Source organism: Lynx canadensis, chromosome C1, assembly GCF_007474595.2.
Source record: "Lynx canadensis isolate LIC74 chromosome C1, mLynCan4.pri.v2, whole genome shotgun sequence".
Classification (NCBI taxonomy): Eukaryota; Metazoa; Chordata; class Mammalia; order Carnivora; family Felidae; genus Lynx; species Lynx canadensis.
Window position 1 is genome coordinate 15943663 of NC_044310.1, and position 21192 is coordinate 15964854.

Genomic DNA, 21192 nt, shown 5'->3' on the forward strand with positions numbered 1-21192 from the left:
AGGGGAAGGGAAACCAGAGCCCCCCAGGCTGCCCCTCTTGTTAGTATGGGGCGGCTGTAGCCAGTGGGGTGGTAGGGAGGAGGCTCTAGAGGCTGGGGTCTAGGCTGGCAGCAAGGGAAGGGATAGACTGGGGTCCAGTAGAAATGCTACCGCCTTTTGGGACCGTGAAAAGGTTGGGGAGGGTCATTTTCACAAAAACCTGACAACACAAAAGACAAAGTGCCAAGTGAGTTCTTGTCCTCAGAATAGAGGCAGGAAAAGCCAAGCAGTTGGGTGACACCCCATCAAGATATTGCTGCTCATGGAAAGGGCAGACATTGTCTGGGGACATTCATGGGATTGTGAGACGGGATGAAGGAAAGGTCACCGCCAACTAGTCTTGCAGAGGGAGAAAACACAACCAGTTTTCCTCAAGTTTACGAAACTAAGCTTATGCATTTACCAACAGTCAAAAGTTACAGTAGCCCCAAACAACCTAAATTCCAATAGCAGATTGATTAGATATATATTGCAATGCCCTTACAGGAGAATACAGCCTTTGAAAATTGTGTTTCATTTGAGATGGAAAGATATTCACAATGTAGTTTTGAAAGGGAAAGGCAGAGCACAGTCTGTTTTGTGCAGTAAATGTGTGTACATCTCTCTCCATCTCTATAAATCTGGAAAGATATACACCAAAATGGTAATAGTTTGTATCAGTAGGGATAGGACTACACCTGAAGCTTATCTCTTCTGATTTCTCCTAACCTGCTGGGTAGTATGATAGTGTAGTGATTAGGACCAGTCTCTTGGGTCCAAGTCCCAGCTCTGCCACTGCCTAGCTTGGCAACCTTGGGCAAATCCCTTAACACTTCTGAGCCTCAGTTCATGCATCAGTAAATGGGGGTAATGGTTCTTCTTCTTCTTCTTCTTTTTTTTAATGTTTATTTTTGAGAGAGTCAGAGTGAGCATGAGCTGGGAGAGGGGCAGATAGAGAAGGAGACACAGAATCCGAAGCAAGCTCCAGGCCCTGAGCTGTCAGCACAGAGCCCCAACTGTGAGATCATGACCTGAGCTGAAGTCGGATGCCCAACCGACTGAGCTACCTAGGCACCCCTGGGGGTAAGTTCCTAACTCATAGAGTAGTTGTGTGTATTACATTAACTAGTATTACATGCAAAGCTGTTAGCACCATGCCTATCGTAAACACCGAAAAATCTAGTTATTCTTGTGCAACTGAAAGGCTCAAAAGAAAATACGACTATTATATCAGACGTATTGGAAATAGGTGTCTTTTTTGGCCAAATAGCTGTGGTGGTCACCGATAAATGAACTATTATTTTTTTTTAATTTTTTTTAAATGTTTATTTATTTTTGAGAGAGAGAGAGTGAGACAGAGTGTGAGTGGGGGAGGGCCAGAGAGAGGGAGACACAGAATCAGAAGCAGGCTCCAGGCTCTGAGCTGTCAGCACAGAGCCCGACGTGGGGCTCGAACTCACGGACAGTGAGATCATGACCTGAGCTGAAGTCGGACACCCAACCGACTGAGCCACCCAGGCGCCCCAATAAATGAACTATTATTAACATAAGCGATTTCCCGTTAACACTGGGAGACATCTGAGACTAAGACACAGAGTTCCTATTCTCCTGCAGCTTGCACACTAGCAGAGAAGACAGATGACAAACAGGTGGGGTGATCAGGAAGGCAGTGACATTCGAGGGCCGAGAGGCAACCAACCAAAGGCTGGTGAAGAGGAGGCAACCACGGGAAACAGGGAGTTCGAGGCCTTGCGTCAGGGAGGAAGTCCCGAAGGCAAAAGACTGCAGATGTGGCTGGAACGAGGGACAGTGTGGTATAGTCAGATGGAAAGCGCGGGCGCGCCATGGAGGACCTGATGCAGGCCTGGGAGGGAGGTGGGCAGGAGACCACCCAGGCAAGACACTGCCCCTCAGGCGAGCCATTGCCTCCGTCTTTTTTGCAACATAGGAAAAATACTTTGCTTCAGAAGGTTGAAAAGATCAAAAGCACTGTCAGTGGCAGCGCTTTGCAAACGACTGTTTATAGTACCATTACATACACGACCATCGGAGAAAGAGGGGCAAAGCCTAGCAGGGAACCAGCAGCCAGCCAGCCGCGCTGGCCCGCGCGTGCGCCGTGATCTGCCCGAGCCGGGGCGGCCGATGAATGCAGGCCCCGCCTCCAACCGCGCGGCCAGGGCTCGCCTGCGGGTCCCTCCCACTTCCGCGGGCACCCAACCCTGCGTCGCCTGCGTGTTGACGTCAGGCGCGTGCCCCTGTCCGGCAGCCGAGGAGACCCCGCGCAGTGCTGCCAACGCCCCGGCGGAGAAGCTGAGGTGAGTGCGGGGCCCGAGGCTCCCCGCGGGAGCGGCTCCCCCACTGTCCCGTCCCCGCCGCGCGTCCCCCGGCTTCTCCCCGTCCGCGGGGGTACTCCGCCTTCTGGGATCCCGGGAACCCAGGGAGCGCGGGGCGCGGGAAGGGGTGCTCGGCTCGCGCGGCGCCGTCCGGGCGAGCGCGGGTCCGGGTTCTTTCCGGGAGCAGAGGTAGAGGGTGGCGGCGGGGCAGGCGGGGGAGCCCGGCCGCGAGAGGTGCGCGGCCCGGGCGCGGGGTGCCGGCCTGATGGCGCGGGCGGGGCCGGGCTGTCACCGGGCAGCGGCGGAAGGAAGGGGTCACACCCATCCCGGCCTCCCGGGCTCCCCTCCCCCCCGGTCCGGCTCCGCCGGCCCCGAGGGCGGGTGGGCGGCCGGCCGGCCGGGACCGCGTAGCAGCTCGCGGCCGCCGGTGGCTCGGGCTCTCGGGCCGGGTGTGCTCCCTGCGCCCGGGCTTGGACTTCCTGCTTCGCCGGGCGCCGCCGCGGACATTTTGCGGCGGGCGGGGGGAGGGGAGCGGAATCGCGAGCGCGGCGGGGAAGTGGCGGCCGGGGAGGGGGCGGCCAGCGGACCGCCCCGGGCTGTGCCTGCGACGCCCTTTCCTCCGCAGCCCCGCGGCCCGACTCCCCGTCCGGCGGGGCGGGCCTGGGAGCTGTTTCCCCAGGTTCCTTTATTCCGGCCTTAGGTTGAGTTCCTAGCACCATTTCCGTTTGCTTCTCCAACTCTCCCTGCTTATTCAGCTGAAGCTTCCCTTTCAGGGAGTTACCTAACCACCTCTCGAAACTGTCGTTCTGCCGCTTGCTTAATTCCTCTTATTAGGGTGAAATTTTCTTTGTTCGTTTGTTTTTTCCTCCCCTTTAAGTCTAAGAGAAATGCAGTGTGGAGGATTACGTCATCGCAATATAAGGGGTGAGAGTTTTAACTCCTACAAGTCAGGGACTCACCGAATGAAGACAGCGTTTTTGCAGCCTCGTTTGGGGCACTCAGTGGCATATCCTGCCAGTTTCCCGACGCATCATGTTCATAGATGGGGCTGTGAAATCTTTCGGCCGTCTCAAAGGCCTCTAAAAGCCGGGGAGGTTTGAAACCTCAAGATGAGCTTGTGCCAGAGAGTAAAGCGAAAGACAATACCGACAGCCACTTGTGTAGGCAGTAACTTTGAAGATCCTTTTATAGTCGAATGAAGGGATTTGTGGGAGCTTTTCTCTGGTCCAAAATGACTTCCAGGCTGTTTAACTTCTCCCACCTGACTTAACTGATGCACAGTACAGACCTAAGCCGGCTCACGTGCGCTTTTTTGTGGCCGAAAGCGAATCAGTTCATTTTACGCCTTACCTTTGCTTGCTAGACAATTTAATTTTGTAGTTAAAAACGAATTTTGGGTTTTTAACCAAAAAACGCTTAAGTACCATGTTCAGACTTTTGGGATCGCAGTATTTGTTCTCCAGAATATTAGGTACATCCCCAACTGTACGTCTTTCATTGACTACAGAGATACAGCACAGAAAAATGTTAGCATTGTAAAGCAAATGAGATCCCATTGTGTAATGCATTGTTATAAGGGTAGTTCTTGTTGGAACAAGTACTTTCCTATTGTTTCTTGTGTGTAGAGAGAACATTGCTTGTTAAGAAACACTTAAAAGAAGTGGTAGGTTTAAATCAACTTTTTGTGGTGTGTAGGTGTCGGAGAGGATTGAATAGGTACTGAACTTGTATCTTCTGAAACACTTTGTCATGTGGTATCTTGTTTTAAAAACACCTTCTGCTGCCTTATTTCTTGAGAATTCTACATTTAAGAAGTTTAAACATACATCAATTTGCATTTTTTTTAAATATAGGAAAATAGTTTGAATTTACAGTTAAAATTTTTTTTTTAATGTTTACTTATTTTTGAGAGAGAGAGAAAGAGCGTGAGCAGGGGGAGGGCAGAGAGAGAGGGAGGCACAGAATCCGAAGCAGGCTCCAGGCTCGGACCTGTCAGCACAGAGCCCGACGCGGGGCTCGAACTCACGAACCGTGAGATCATGACCTGAGCCGAAGTCGGACGCTCAACCGACTGAGCCACCCAGGGGCCCCTGATTTTACAGTTTTTAGACAGAGATGAGAGATGGATAGTTAACTGAGTATTAAAAATGAGCTGTTTTCCAGTAATTTCTTCAAGAAATTAGGTATCACGTCCTCTTGAGATGTTTTTATATACTAATCAAAACCTATAGTTGGGGCGCCTTGGTGGCTCAGTCGGTTAAGCGTCCGATTTCAGCTCAGGTTATGATCTCACCGTTCATGGGTTTAAGCCCGTGTCCTGCTTTGCTGACAGCCCAGAGCCTGGAGCCTGCTTCGGATTCTGGGTCTCCCTCTTGCTCTCTGCCCCTCGCCTGCTTGTGCTCCGTTTCTGTCACTCAAAAATAAATAAAGATGTTTAAAAAAAAAAATTAAAACAAAAAAACCTATACTCCGTTAAATCTAATTTTTTGGGAATCTAAGGCCATTGTTATAGCTAGGGTAGTCAGGGGGCTTAAACTTCAGTGAAATTCTTAAATCCCACCAAGACCAAATCTTTATTTATTTATTTATTTTTTTTGGCAATTTCAAGATTTGTTTTCTTCAGATACTTTTCCGTTTAGAACTTTATGGTCTATTAGAAAAGTACTTCTAGTTATTTTTAAGATGGTTACACTAATAAAATGTTTTGATCCAAAAGCTGTCACATTTGGAAAACTTTGAAGTGCAACTTACTGTGCCTGTCTGGGAGTGGTATTTATAGGTGTTCTTGGAAGTAAAAGTCAGATTGCACTTTTATTTGTAGATACATTTTAGATGCATTTATTTAGTGTTCTTAGGGTCTTTTTGAGAGGTCTATAAGGGCTTCCTCTGTGGGGGCAGGAGGGATTACTATTTTGTTAACTTATGTCCCATAAATAGTTTTCACATATCCTCCTATGTTAAAAGGCTTCACTCTAGGCTTTTATGATAATACCTTATTCAGTGTTCTCTTTCAAATCTTTTAGTGTCCCCAGTAGAATGTAAGTGACATGAGGGCAGGATTTGACCTGGCATGGTCACCCCTATATCCTTAGCACCTAGAATAGTGCCAGACGTATACCAGATCTCAAGAAATGTTTGTCAAACAAGTGAATTTAAGATGTCTGAGGGTTAACATTTTCATTTTCTGCATATTCCATAGACTTGTTTACTGTGTTTCCTGAGACTTGTGCTTGGTCAGCCATATCCATGTTCGGGCCCATTGAAGTGATGATTACTAATCTGCTCTGGCTTGATCTTATCCATCTGTTTAGTCCAGTATCTTCTGCAGCTCTACTGTGTGGACTGTTCACCATTGCTTAGAAAGTTTTTTTCTAATGACCAGTTCTTACTTTTCTAAAAATTATTTAGACTTTAATGTTCGCTTCTTTTCTCTGTTTCTTTTGTTTGCATAGCAGCTTATTTTTGCCACTTTTTCCACTCTGCTCAACAGTATCAGATTCCTGGTCATGTTGTGCTTTGTCCCTTACCGGTTTCTACTTTTAGTTACTCATCCTTTCAGTCCAAAATATTTTTTCTAAAGCAATTTTCATTACTTGTTATTTCAGCTATGTCGGCTGCTGGTGCTATTATAAGTCCTGGATATCAAAACTGTTCTTCACTAGTCGCCCCTGGGACATTGTTCTCAAAATGCTTGTTGTATGAAGTGAAACCAGGCGGTTTTTGTTGTTATTGTTGTTGACTTGTTTATTTTTTTTTATTTAAAACTTTTTTTTAAAGGGTTTCTTTTTAAGTAATCTCTGTACATGGCGTCGGGCTCGAACTCAACCCCAAGATAAAGAGCTGCACACTCCTCCGACTGAGCCAGTCAGGTGCCCCATGAAACCAGGTGTTTTCTTCTAAAAAAATATTTTAGAGAAATATTCTCAGATGTTTAGCTGTTATGAAGCCCAAAACATTTTCTAATATAGGAAAAAACTGCATTGTTAAGTCCTGGGATCCACTAATAATTGGCTGTCACCTCTGTTGCTTCCTCTGTTCTTTAACACTTGCGTTGTTTTTTTCAAAAGTAAGCCATTTTGATTTGCCATCTTAATTCTGCTGCTGTGTCTTCAGCTAGACTGCTAGTGTTATAATTAAAGGTCTAGACTCTGGAACTAGACTGCCTGGGTTCAAATCCAGGGTTATTAATTAATCCTGGGTTATTATCTATGTGCAACCTAATGTCTTTGTGACTCAGGTTTACCTTCTGTAGAATAGGTCCAGTAATAATCCCTACCTCACAGAGTTGTTACCAGAATCAAATCAGTTAATCTGTGTGAAGTACTTAAGACAATTCCGTGGCACATACTGAGTGTTCTATAGGTGTTTGTTCTTGTCATTATTACAAGGTCTCTTAGGCTCCATGTTTGAGAAGCTGAGTTTTCCCCCAAATCAATATTTTAATAGCCATCCCTCCCCCAGATTAATATCATGAAACCATACAAATTATTATTATTATTACCATTTTTAAGTGTTTATTTTGAGAGAGAGAGAGCGAGAGGAAGTGCACCGGTGTGCACGACGAGCAGGGAAGGGGCAGAGAGAAAAATCCCAAGCAGGCTCTTGTGCTCACAGCCGATTCTGGGCTCTATCTCATGAACTGTGAGATCATGACCTGAGCCGAAATCAAGAGTTGGTTGCTCAACGGACTGAGCCACACAGGTGCCCCCAAACCATAAAAATTATTAAATGGAGATTGTTGACTGTTTTAAGTTTTTGTCCACTGTCTTAATCAGTGTGATGTAAACAAGGGTGTAAAGTTAAATACAGTGTGTGGACTATGGACCAGCCGCGTAAGATCGACCTGGAGCTCCATCCCAGTCCTACTGAATCAGAATCTGCATTTTAGCAAGATACCCACGGGATTTTTATGCACATTAAAGTTTGGAGCATCCTCTTTAGGACTGCTCGAGTGATATCTTAAGGGATTTCAGAAACAATGTAGCGTGCTTTATTTCTGTTTTCCCCCTACTTAAGTATAAATTGGTTGCTTTTATTATTTTTTCGAAATCTTTTTAAGTTTATTTATTTATTTGGAGAGAGAATGAGTGGGGGAGGGGCAGTGAGAGAGGGAGGGAGAAAATCCCAAGCAGGCTCTGCACTGCCAGCACAGAACCCGATGTGGGCTTGAGCTCACGAAACCCTTGAGAGCATGACCTGAGCTGAAACCAAGAGTCAGATGCTTAACTGACTGAACCACCCAGAGGCCCCTGGTTTCTTTTATTTATTTTTAAAGTTTATGTATTTATTTTGAGAGAGAGAAAGTGAGAACGAGTGCCAGCAAGGGCGGGGCAGAGAGAGAGGGAGAGAAAATCCCAAGCAGAGCCTGGAGCCCGACTAGGGGCTCAATCCCACAACCGTGACCTGAACTGAGATCAAGAGTTGGATGCCTAAGCGACTGAACCACCCAGGGGCTCCTGAACAGGTTTCTCTTAGGCAGTGTACCAGAATGTATTGCAAGGATCATAATCTTGAGAGTGAGTGAAACCTGTTTGGCTTTTAAAGAAATTATAGTTTCTTGCCTGTTGTGTAGAATCACCTTGTTTCTGTGCTCACTATCAACAGTTTAAAGTTTTTAAGTGCCATTGTCCACTTGGAAATAACTAAATCTTAAATTCTAGTTTGGCTTATCAGTTACACTTTTGAACTCAAGAAATGAGGTTTTATTGGAAACATTGTAATGAAGAGCATATGATCAGGATAATTCATATAATTGTTGGTTATGAAAACAGGTGAAATACAGAGTTGGCATTTAGCTGGTCAAATGTAAGAAATATTTTCTTTACTAAAATAAACCGTATCTTTAATCTCAAGGGAAAACATTAATAACTAAAACGTGGTCTTATTTAGTTGCCATCCTGGAAAAAATTAGTGCTTTTTTTAAAGGACTAGATGGAATTTTTCTCTAATAACTTTTCTTAAACTATATGCTGTAGGAGAAATTCACCAGCAGTATCCTTGTGTAGTGTATGCTTTACTGTAGTGTTTCCTAATTCTTTTCGAATCAAGGCAGACAGAAGTATTTGTGTGCCACACTGAATTGAATGGATGAGGCTGCTCTTGACTGGCTAGATCTGTTGCAGACCCTAGGGAGCTGGGGGAGCAGTGTCAGGCATACCTGTGTCCATTCTGTTTCACGTGGCAGTGTGAAACCATCTAGTGTTGGATTTTAAGCCACAGCCGACCTTTTCAGCTAAATACATTATCACTGTTGGCTGTTCCTTGTGGAAACTGAAGAGCTTGAGAACAGACCAAATGAAGAGCAGACGAAACCAGGGGGAGAGATGGAGGTAGAATGCAAGAATGCTGTGTTAATTTGCGTTAAGGAGTAGAAGATAGGCTGTAGAAGAAAGCATGAGCAAGATCTCGGCTACAATCCATTTGTTTTGTTGATAGGCAGTTTAAGGATATTTGCAATTTTGGGGGCGCCAGGGTGGCTCAGTCCGTTGGGCATCTGACTTCGGCTCAGGTCTTGGTCTTACGGTTCATGGGTTCGAGCCCCGCGTTGGGCTCTTTGCTGACGGCTCAGAGCCTGGAGCCCGCGTCGGATTCTGTGTCTCCCTCTCTCTCTGCCCCACCCCTGCTTGCTCTCATCTCTCAAAACTGAATAAACGTTAAAAAAATTAAAAAAGTATATTTGTAATTTTGGTTTTCTTTTAAAATTTGTTTAAAAGCAGATGAGGAATGGGAAGTAGTTCAGTAAAGTTTCTTAATAAGCAATTGTTGTTACTCATGATTTCAGGAATTTTCATTATACAGCTTCACTGTAGCAGCTGGTATTTATTTCACTAGCTCTGTTATTTGAAAGCTTGATTTTAGAATTTTCTGAAGTGGAATTAAACCATTTATATATCACTAATTAATTTCCCAGAAAGCCGTATTTTTATTGTGGAGTTTAAGATTAACATGTTTTAAATAAACTGTTAGATTTTAGGATGTAAATTTTCATTTATCAGATAACTAGGAAAAGTGAATTCCTGTGACTATTAGAGTCTGGGGTTTAAATCAATATCTAATACCCTTATTCGTTTCAGAAAGTGTCCAGACAGTATAAATAGTACAAAATAAAAGCTATGGAAATGTTTGAATTATTTTAGGTCATAGTATTTATTTGCTGTGCTCAACCACAGGCCCAAAGGGAATGTTAGATCATTCTGAGGGTTTGTGTTGTTTTCTAGTGTGTTTCAGAATACCTGAGAGATGTCTCCAGGTGGAGGTGGAGGTGGAGGTGTAGGTGTCTCCAGGTGGGGGTGGCGTCAAGTTGGAAACCCTAGTTATTATATCCCCATCTCGGAAATTCATAATGTATATAAGTTTATTAAAGGTTCAGAGAAGTTAGTTGGGAGTCTGTTTAATTCATTGTTTCTTGAACATGTTTGATGGAGCCTTTTTATTCCCCTCCTCCTCCCATGGAACATCCTTTAAAGTTTTGAGAAAATGAACTGGGAGATGTGGTGTCCGGTGGCTTATTGTTCTCTATTAGATTCAAGGACTGTTGGTGTGGCCAAACAGTGCTTGCTATGGATAGAAAAATGAGAACACATTTCTTAAGTTCCTGGGGCAGGTGAACGGTGACGACTTTAACAGAGGCCATGGGTGATGTTCTTGCCCCACTCAGGATATATTAAGCCCCACTCAAGAGGTGCTGCTTAGAAATTGCGGATGGGATTGAACTGAGCATGTTATGTATACAGCACATCTTTGGGGACTCTATGGACAAGTAACTCCATCTCAACTTAATGTTGGGACAAGGTTTTGGAACGGAGACACAGACCAATATTAGGGACCAGGGAAGTGATTCTCCAATGGCTACAAGGGAAACTTCTGAAACAGGGTCACTTCCTCCTAGTTTGAGTATTGTATTGTTTTCCAGTATTCTGAAAAACTTGCAGTAATTTCAAAGCCAGCATTTTAATGTTCTGAAAGTCCCAGAATTCATTAACTGTTTTATTTGTGATCCAAAGAATTTTTTTAATTTTTAAATACTAAAAAAAATTTTTTTTTTAACGTTTATTTATTACTGAGAGACAGAGAGAGACAGAGATGAGCAGGGGAGGGGCAGAGAGAGAGAGAGGGAGACACAGAATCCGAAGCAGGCTCCAGGCTCTGAGCTGTCAGCACAGAGCCTGATGCGGGGCTCAAACTCACGAACGGTGAGATCATGACCCGAGCTGAAATCAGATGCTTAACCGACTGACCCATCCAGGCGCTCCAGTGATCCAAAGAATTTCTATGAAGTTTTTAAAAAATAATTTTTCACATATATGAGAAGTTAAGATTTTAGGAGCTTGTACAGTAATCTGTACATTCTTTGTATTTTACCATTTGACATTTCTTTTGCTTTCCCATCGTTGTCACATATATTGCAGATCTCTGCCCCCAAGAAACCCTCCCACCTCAGATCCTATCATTCATTCATTCATTCATTCATTTATTTATATAAAGTTTATTTATTTTCAGAGAGAGAGAGCATGAGTGGGGGAGGAGTAGAAAGGGTGTGTGTGTATGTGTGTGTGTGTGTGTCTGTGAGAGAGAGAGAGAGAGAGAGAGAGAATATCTCAAGCAGGCTCTGCACTGTTGGCACAGAGCCTGATGTGGGGCTCGAACCCACAAAATTGTGAGCTCATGACGTGAGCTGAAATCAAGAGTCTGACACTCAACCGACTGAGCCACCCACGTGCCCCTATAGAGGTAGCTTTTAAATGTTGATTTTTATTTTTAAGAGAGAGTGCATGCCAGTGGGATAGGGGTAGAGAGAGAGAGGGAGAGAGAATCCCAAGCAGGTTCCTAGCTGTCAGCACAGAGCCTGATGCAGGGCTTAGTCTCGGGAGCCATGAGATCATGATCTGAGCTGAAACTAAGAGCTGGACGCTTAACTGACTGAGCCACCCAGGCATCCCCATAGAAGCAACTTTTAAAATAGAACCAGTCAATGGAATTTTATTTTATTTTCTTATTATTTTTTAATGTTTATTTTTGAGAGAGAGAGAGAGGGAGGGGCAGAGAGAGAGGGAGACACAGAATCCGAAGCAGGCTCCAGGCTCTGAGCTGTCAGCACAGAGCCTGACATGGGCTTGAACTCAGGAACCGCGAGATCATGACCTGAGCTGAAGTTGGAGATTTAACCAACTGAGCCACCCAGGTGCTCCTAGAACTAATCACTGGTAAAGATTACTGAAGACCTAAATTCTAGAGATAATTTTTTTGGGATTTGGTGATTCATTCAGTTTTGTGATTCCTTAAGTTCATTATACACTACTTCAGTTAATTCAAATTTAAGTGGATTGTTCCAAAACTAGAGACATATTTTCATTTTTTAAAACTACTGAGTGTAAGATGTGCATTAACTATTTCACTGTGGTATACTTGCAAACACAAAGTGATAATATATAATTCTTAGAGATGCTGCTTTTTTAGGTTTTTTTTTCTGCCAGTTTATTTAAAAAAAATTTTTTTTTAACGTTTTATTTATTTTTGAGACAGAGAGAAACAGAGCATGAACGGGGGAGGGTCAGAGACAGGGAGACACAGAATCTGAAACAGGCTCCAGGCTCTGAGCTGTCAGCACAGAGCCTGACGCGGGGCTCGAACTTACGGACCGCAAGATCATGACCCAAGCCGAAGTTGGCCACTTAACCGACTGAGCCACCCAGGCGCCCCATTTTTTTTTTTAATTTTTTTTTTTTTTTTTAATTTTCCTGCCAGTTTAAAAGTTGGTAGAGGGGTGTCTGGGTGTCTCAGTTGGTTAAGCGTCTAGCTCTTGATCTTAGCTCAGGTCTTGATCTCAGGGTTGTGAGTTTCAAGCCCTGCAGTGGGCTCTGTGCTCGTGTGGAGCCAACTTAAAAAAAAAAGTTGGTAGAATTGGGCATTCCCAGAACAGAAGACAGAGTATTGCCTAGAAATAATACTGGGTGGCTTCAAACACCCAGTATTAACTTCTTCAGCTAGTTCAAGTTGTGGACTTGACTTATGCTTTAGGAATATGATTTTCCCCTCTCAGAAGGGTAGCAATTAAATTGATTTTTGTTCTTTATCCAGATAGTAACAGAAGAAGGTTTAGGAGCCTAGAGGATCCATTAAAGGGGATATTCTGAATGCAAAGAACACTTTTTTTAACTTGCTGCATCTCTCACCCATACTATTTTATTAATTTATGAATTCAGCAACCCTTTTAGTGCCTGCTCTGTGTCAGTAACAGTTCAAGGGGCTGGGGATATAGCAGTGAGTAAAATAGGCCCCAACAAATCTCTGCTCTCATGGTTTACATAATAGTGTGTGAGTTGGAGATTAGTGTTTGGAGAAAAATGAAGCAAGGGAGGAAGATTAGGGGAGGGCAGAGGGGTGGGGTACAGTGGAGTGGGTCAGGGTTGGGTTGAACTCGGGTTGCAATTAAAAAAATTTTTTTTTACATTTATTTATTTTTGAGAGACAGAGACAGAGCACAAGTGGGGGATGGGCAGAGAGAGAAGGAGACACAGCATCTGAAGCAGGCTCCAGGCTCAGAGCCCGACGCGCAGCTCGAACTCACAAACCATGAGATCATGACCTGAGCTGAAGTCGGTTGCTCAACCGACTGAGCCAAGGGGGTTGAGGTTTAAAATAAGATTGAGGAGTTCTCACTCCAGAATGACATTTGAGCAAAGACCTGTAGGGATGTAACTGAATGAGCCATCCAGGCAAGAGCATTCTAGATAGAGGGGACAACTGTAATCACTTTTAATCGCAACAAGTACTGTTATGCTAAAGTTTATATGAAATCTTCAGTTAAACAAGTGTATTTTGTAATGCATTTGGGGGAGCATTTTAGTAGCTTAGTTTCCCAAAATACTCTGTATGCGTGTAATTAACCATAGAAACAATTGATGGTCAAGGAAGAAGTTTGAGCTTTGATGGTGTTGCTTTCAGTTTCAAAGTGTGCTTGAAAAGGCAGATTTGTTGCTAACATATCTTGGTTATTTTTCAGAGTGTTTGCACCTCTATCTTTGTTGTCATTTCTCTTGATCTTTTACTGGATAAAACTACAGCGTTCATCTGCAGTGTAACCAGACTGAAACATGTGCAGTCACGCCAGCTATGCTACATCAACGTGGACTTTGGTGCAGATGTTACAGCATCTTATTATTCTTTGTCAAACTATGCCTTGAAGTAGATGGTTGAATGCTTTTGTAGTTCACCCCGTTAACAATAAATTCTCCATCAAAATTGGATTCAGAGTCTTGCTAATCTTGTTCTCTGGGCGCCTGGGTAGTTCATTTGGTTAAGCATCTGACTCTTGATTTCAGCTCAGGTCATGATCTCGTCTTTCGTGAGATCGAGCCTTGTGTCGGGCTCCATATTGACAGCTCAGAGCCTGCTTGGGATTCATTCTCTCTCTCTCTCTCTCTCTCTCTCTCTCTCTCTCTGCCTCTGTCTCTCTCCGCCCCTCCTGTGCTTACCTGTTCTCTTTCAAAAATAAATAAACTTAAAATACAGCTTGTGGTTTATAAGACAGATTTATGAGAATTTAAATGAACGTACCTCTCTGCCTCATCAGATGTAACACAGGAAATTGGCATCTCGCTTGGTATTTTTTTATATCATTTTATTTATTTATTATGTATTTATTTTTATTTTTAAGATTATTTATTTTGAGAGAGAGAAGGAGTAGGGGAGGGGCAGAGAGAGGGGACAGAGGATCCCAAGCAGGCTCCACGCTGACAGCAGAGAGCCCGATTTGGGGCTTGAATTCATGAACTGTTGAGATCATTACCTGAGCCGAACAAAGTTGGACACTTAACCAACTGAGCCACCCAAGTGCCCCTATTTTATTTATTTTTAAAGTTTATTTATTTTGAGAGAGAGTATGTGCTCACCAGTGGTGGGAGGGTGGGTGCAGAGAGGGGGAAAGACAGTGCTAAGCAGGCTCTGTGCTGTCAGTATGGAGTCCGATAATGGGGCTTGAACTCATGGAACTGTGAGATCATGACCTGAGACGAAAATTAAGAGTTAGACGCTTAACTGACTGAACGACCCAGGCGCCCCTTGGTATTTTTGAAAAGAAAGATTCTCAGTTTGTCATTCATTTACAGTGTATGTTGTTGCCTTGGTAATGTAGTGACTTATTTTTTGCTGAAAATGTATGCTTCTATGTGGGCTTTCTGATACAGGCTGGCACATGATTTCATCCTTGAGGGATTTAGGACCAAATTACTGTGTACTGATTCTGAAAAGGCTATTCTTTTGCATATTTTCTGAGAGCTTTAAGAACATGTAGCCTGACCTTAAGATTTCTTCTAATTTCTCCATTTGTGGTACAAACCAGTCCTCTAATTTCCCAAACTGAAGAACTTCATCATAATTTACCATCTTCTTAAACCCATCCTCCACCCCCAAACCCATCAACTATTTCTTATTTATTTCCATTCTACTACCCTGGTGCAGATCCTTCATTTAAGTCTTGCATTACTAAAGTAGTTTCTTAGCTGAGTTGGTTTACTTTATCTGGTTACCTTTGGCAATTCGCCTTGCAATATAGGTACAAGATTAATAGCACACAACAAGCCTGTTCTTCGTGACTAAGAAATGGTAGCCTCCCCGTTTCCCACCCAGGTTAAATTAAAACTCCTGCTTAGCTTTCAGAATTTGTATGACTTGGACTTATCCAGTTTTTTTGTTTGTTTCTTCCACTTTGCAGGTTGACACTACTTCTACTCTTTCTGTTGATGATTCCGTTTAACTAGAGATCTGTTCTCACGTTGTTTTAGCTCACTGTGCCATATTTACTACTTTTTAAAAAATATATGGCACTTGCAGTTTGTAGTGTAATTTTGTAGCAGCCAGACGATTGCCATTGTGTTTCCCCTGTTCTGCTTATAACCAGTAAAATATATAATGTGATATATGATGTATGTAAAGCTATTTAGCGTAATGTTTGGCACAGAGTAGGCATTCAGTAAATTACTGAAATGTTTTGAAGGCATTTAAAGGCAGGGTTTCTTTTTTACCCAGTGTAGTGCTATAACAGGCACTTAAATATATTGCTGACTTTTATAATTAACAGTCGTTTCTTAGAAGAACAGAAGGCTATTGTAACATGCTCTGGGTCCCTACTTGAGTCCTTATGCAGGGAAGATTGGATAAGATCTGTTACGTGCTTGGTGCTTGGGTCCTGTTCTTGAACTGACCCCCCACACATGTGCCAACACAGTTACTATTTAACTCTTTTTGCTTTTTTTTTTTTTTGTTTTACCCACATTAGAGCACAATGTTTTAACAGTTAGTGGTAATATATGTTTTTAATGGTATTGTGTTACTATGTCGGTACTTTTCACAACTATTTTTAATATGTATAGCATTTCATCCTGTGCTGTATTGGTACTTAACATTTTTCTCTTGCATTAGCTATTTTAATGTTCTGGCATTCCATTGTTTCTTGTTAAAGTAGTTTCTTCATTTTGGATAGATTATCTGAAGTGGAACTATATTTATTTTAAAAGTTTATTTTGAGAGAGACAGCCCAAGTGGGGGAGGGGCACAGAGAGAGGGAGAGAGAGAACACCAAGCAGGTTCCATGCTGCCAGCACAGAGCCCAACATGGGGCTTGAACCCACGAAACCTTAAGATCATGACCTGAGCTGAAACCAAGAGTCAAACGCTTAATGATTGAGCCACCCTGGTGTCCCGGAACTGGAATTATTTTTTTTAAATGGGGACACAAATGTTTTAATTGTTGAAGTACATTGGCAAATTGAGTGCTTGGCATTGTAGTACTAAGGGCATGAAGTGGAATTATTGAGACACATGATGTGTATGGCTCTTAAAATACGTGTGTAGGGCATTTAAAAAAACTGCCTATGCTCATGAAATAGATGGAGGATTTGGGTGGGTTTGGTTTATCAGGGCTCACTGCTTAGACCAGGTTTGCTGATGGTGTTTTTCTTTTCCTTTTTTTCGAATGGTGTTTTTCTTAATTACTGAGTATGTCTTGGAGATCTTTTGATTTTAGTAGCTGGTTTCATTTTTAAAACCAAAGAAATAATACATGCACCTGAAAACTTCAGTACAAAAGAGAACAGGAGGAAAAATGAGTCTGCCTGTTCCAGCTACCCTTGTCCCTTTCCCAGAAGCCACCACTGTTACCTAGCATATGTATCATTATAGTCTCTGCACCTGCATGTGCCTTTGCAGATAGTCTTATGTGTCTTTGCACCTGTAAGTATATATGTATCTCCTCTCCATTAAAAAAACTCAGACATGAGTTGACACCTTATACGTATTGTTCTGTACTTTGTGTTTTAATTTTTTTTTAACGTTGATTTATTTTTGAGACAGAGACAGAGCATGAACGGCGGAGGGTCAGAGAGAGAGGGAGACACAGAATCGGAAACAGGCTCCAGGCTCTGAGCAGTCAGCACAGAGCCCGACGTGGGGCTCGAACTCACGGACCATGAGATCATGACTTGAGCTGAAGTCGGACGCTTAACCGACTGAGCCACCCAGGCGCCCTGTACTTTGTGTTTTAGAAACTTAATACGTTTTGGAGGTTTTCCATGTTCCCCTGTATTAGTTTGCCAGGGCTGCCATAACAAAGACTAGAATAGGTGATTTAAGTAGTAGAATTTATCTCCTGACAGTTCTGGAGACTAGAAGCCTCAGATCAAGGTGTTGGCAGAGCTAGTTTCTTCTGAAGGCTTCTTTCTTGGTTTATAGGTGGCTGATTTTTACTGTCGTCACTTGGCCTTCCCTCTTTGTGTACTTATCTCCTTATAAAGACACCAGTCATGTTGGATTAGGGTCCACCAATATGATTTCATTTTACCTTCATTCTCTAAAGGCCCTATTCCAAATACAGTCATATTTTGATGTACTGGGGGTTGCGACTTCAACATACAAAGTTTTGGGGGTGGGGGCACAGTTTAGTCCATAACAGGCACTATAGTTCATTCTTTTTAATAGTTGCATAATATTCCTTTGTGTTATCACTTAACAGCCCCCTGTTAGTTCACGTGTAGATAGTTTCCTGTCTTTGCTCCTGTAAGCAAGTCTCTGGTAAATATCCTTTGCTTACCTCTTGGCATATTTGGAGAAATGGAGTTACTGGGCCAAAGAATGTACATGTTAAATTATGATAGGTGCTGGCGTAGATATGGAAGCCTTGTTTCTTATTGTTTTGTTGTTCTGAAAGCAAAATTTTGCCTTGTGTATTATGTCCTAATCTAAAACCAGATTAAAACAAAAATTTTTTAATGTTTGTTTATTTTTGAGAGAGAGAGAGCGCGCACAAGCGCACGTCCACTGGCGTGCATGAGTGGAGGAGGGGCAGAGGGGCAGACACACAATCCCAGGTCGGCTCCAGGCTCCAAGCTGTCAGCAGAGAGCCCAACGTGGGACTTGAACCCACGAACCGCGAGATCATGATCAGGCGCCTCATAAAACCAGATTTTGTTTTGAAGAGAACATGATTGGCTTTCACGTAGCACTTTGATGGAGTTATAAACACAGCCTCCTATACAAGATTGTCTAGATAATCAGATTCTAAATTAATCGATTATCTGGGTTACTTTACAGCGATTAAAAAGAGCTCATATTTGAGTGTTAAGTGCTGAACAGAGGAGTAACTCCGTTAATTCTTACAACCTACGTCAATACTATTTCTGTGTTCTTGATGGAGAGACAAAGTCTAAAAGAGGTTGACTAGCTTGCCCAAAGTTGCACAAGAATGGGGATATCAGTATAGGACTGCTTGACTAGAACGCTTCTGTGCTTGACTTCTGTGCTTATGTTGTCTTCCTTGGGCATATTAGAGACCTGATGAATAATTGTATACTTCAGTTATGTTAATTTATCTGTTCTTAAAATAGAGGTGGATTATAACCTTTTCTGTAATATTCTGAATCCTCTGACTACAAATAGGACATTTAGCTTAAACTGTTCTTTGAGATCAGAGTGTGGGGATTTTAGAAAGGATTAACTTTAGCAAATAAGTCTGTCAGGTAGAAGTGAATATTTTTCTGAATTTATTATAGTGTTTAGATGCTTTCATTTTAACGGTAGTAGTTCTGATCTTTATCTTAGGGCCATTTTGGTTTTTGGAAGTTTTAATTGGGGATGAGAATGCCATATTAGGTGTTTATTCTGTGCCAGGCGATAGGTTAGTTGCTTTTTAGATGTCATTTCTCTTTCTAGCAATTTTGTAAGTTAGATGTTATTGTGTAGATGAGAAACTTAAGGTGTAGAAGTGAAGTAACTTGCTGGGGTCACACACATTGAAGTGGAGCTAAGATTTGAACCCATACTTGTTTGCCTTTAAAAATCCCATGCCTTTTTCATATTATTAACTTTAGTTAGCAAGGCTTTTAAAAAGTTTTTTTTTTTAATTTTATTTTTTTCTTGCTCTTCATATATGCTTGATACTGCATTAGGCACCTTGGGAAGGAGGTAGAGAAGTATAAGCCTAGTTTTTCAGAGAGCTTAAGATCTATTAGAATAAGCACGTGTGAATAAAGCCAGCATGATCAAGTACTCAGTTGTGTGATTTATTTGTTCAGTGAGGGCCTGGTGTGTGCTCAGTGTTGAATTGTTTTCTGGCAATGCAGCAAGCAGAGTCCCTGCCTTTAGAGAGATTTCCTTATTTTTTATATCTCCTTTACTGCATTAAAACAAACAAGATAATTATAGCTTATGACCATACTATAAAGGAAATAAACAGGGTAACTTGAGAGAAGTAAGGAGGTTGGAAGCTGGGTATTACTATGGATAGTGTGCTCAGGGGAGGGTTTTCTGAGCAGAGGATTATTTGAGCTGAGATCTGAAGAAGTCAGCAGCTTTAAGAGCAGGAGGGGCAGTACTAGCAAGTATAGAGACCTGCGGGAAGGACAAGGCATCTTGGAGGAATAGAAAGAAGGAGCCTGTGTCATTAGAGCAGAGAACTAAGAACTAAGAAGGGCTTTGCCATGGAGGTTCAGAGAGTGGGGGCAGTTTTTGATAGTTTGAATAGTTAGGGAAGGTGTCTCAGATAAGGTAGGAATCCGGGGGTGGAAAGTTAGGATAGAAATAGGATGAGTTGTAAGGCCAGACATCTAGCTTTTGGTGGAGAGGTGATATGAATAAAGGCTTAGGCTTTGAAATAAGTACCAAACCATATTGGGTACTTAGTTTATTTTTATTTTGTTTTGTGTTTATTTTTATTTTTTAGACAGAGGGAGAGCAAGCCAGGTGGGGGAGAGCAGAGGGAGAGAGAGAGATTCCCAGGCAGGCTCCACATTCAGCGCAGAGCTGGACGCGGGGCTCAATCTCACGATTCTGGGATCATGACCTGAGTCGAAATCGGGAGTCAGACGCTCAACCAGCTGAGCCACCCACGGGCCCTCGCGTCTCCCCCTCCCATATTGGATACTTTAAATAGTAACAGGAATTGGCAATTAGGGCAGAATAAGATGCATAGAAGCTAGTTGAACAATTTTGGTCCTGTTTTTCCCCAGGTTGTCTAGACCTCAGAGCTGTAGCAGATTCAGATTTGAGACTTGGGGATAAGCAAAATGCCCTTATCTTTAGTTATCAATCCTCCCTCCCCCTCTCTCTTTCTTGTTCTTTTCTTTGCTTTTCTTTTTTCTTTCTTGTTTTTATTTTTAAGTAATCTCTATACCCAATGTGAGGCTCGAACTCACAACCTTGAGATCAAGAGTGTCATGTTCTGCATACTAAGCCAGCTAGGTGTCCTTAGTTATCTCTTTTGCATGAAACTGAGGGGAACTTTGAATGTGTTTAATATCTCCTTGTCTTTTCTTCATTAAGAGAAAAGAATTAATATTGCCCTCAATTAAGACATTAGAATGGGAAAATTGCATATGAGGGTGTCAGTAATGTTACAAAAGGAAGGGTGTGTGTGTTTTGGGGGGGGGGTGTATGTGTTACTTATTTGTTTATTGTGTGGATACTTCACTTAGGATTTTGCCCCAAGAGGACATGAACTTTGTTCCAGACACAGGGGGGATATGGCTATGTATAGGACAATGCTGGCACATATTAGGTGCTTAATAAAGGTTTATTGAATGAACGAATAAATTTACAAGTCTTGAACCTTAATTTCTAAGTTAAAAAAATACATTTATTTATTCTTGAGAGGGAGAGAGACAGTGCAAGTGGGGGAAGGACAGAGAGCGAGGGAGACACAGAATCCAAAGCAGGCTCCAGGCTCTGAGCTGTCAGCACAGAGCCCGTTGCGGGGCTCCAACTCACAAACTGCGAGATCATGACCTGAGCTGAGGTCGGATGCTTAACCGACTGAGCCACCCAGGCGCCCCTTGAACCTTACTTTCTGAGTGGAGAAGTCACTTCCTATGTGGAAAAGTAGATCAAGACTTATCAACTAAGCGAAATAAGTCAGAGAAAGACAGATACCATATGATTTCACTCATATGTGGAATTTAAAAAACAAAACAGATGAACATATGGGAGGGATGAACAAGAGAGAGGGAAACAAACTGTAAGAGACCCTTAACGATGGAGGACAAACTGAGGGTTGATGGAGGGGCCGTGGGTGGGGGATGGGCTAGATGGGTGATGGAGATTAAGGAGGACACTTGTGATGAGTACTGGGTGTTGTGCATTGTATGTTAATTAACTAGAATTTAAATAAAAATTTGAAGAAGAAATATAAAATCACCATTCAAGTAAGTTTGGGGGCACCTGAGTGTGGCTCAGTTAGGTGTCCAGTTTTGGCTCAGGTCATGATCTCACGATTTGTAAGTTTGAGCCCCGCATCTGGCTCTCTGCTGTCAGTGCAGAGCCTGCTTTGGATCCTCTGTCCCTCTCTCTCTCTGCC

At 42.8% G+C, this 21192-nt stretch overlaps 1 protein-coding gene across 1 annotated transcript in view; it reads left to right on the plus strand.

Moving 5' to 3' along the window:
* The first annotated feature begins 2272 nt into the window (after positions 1-2272).
* CDC42 (cell division cycle 42) overlaps positions 2273-21192 on the plus strand; it is a 52694-nt gene continuing 33774 nt past the window's right edge. Inside the window, exon 1 of the mRNA XM_030327377.1 lies at positions 2273-2333. The gene's annotated coding sequence lies outside the window, so the exon portion shown is untranslated. The remainder of the gene's footprint in view (positions 2334-21192) is intronic.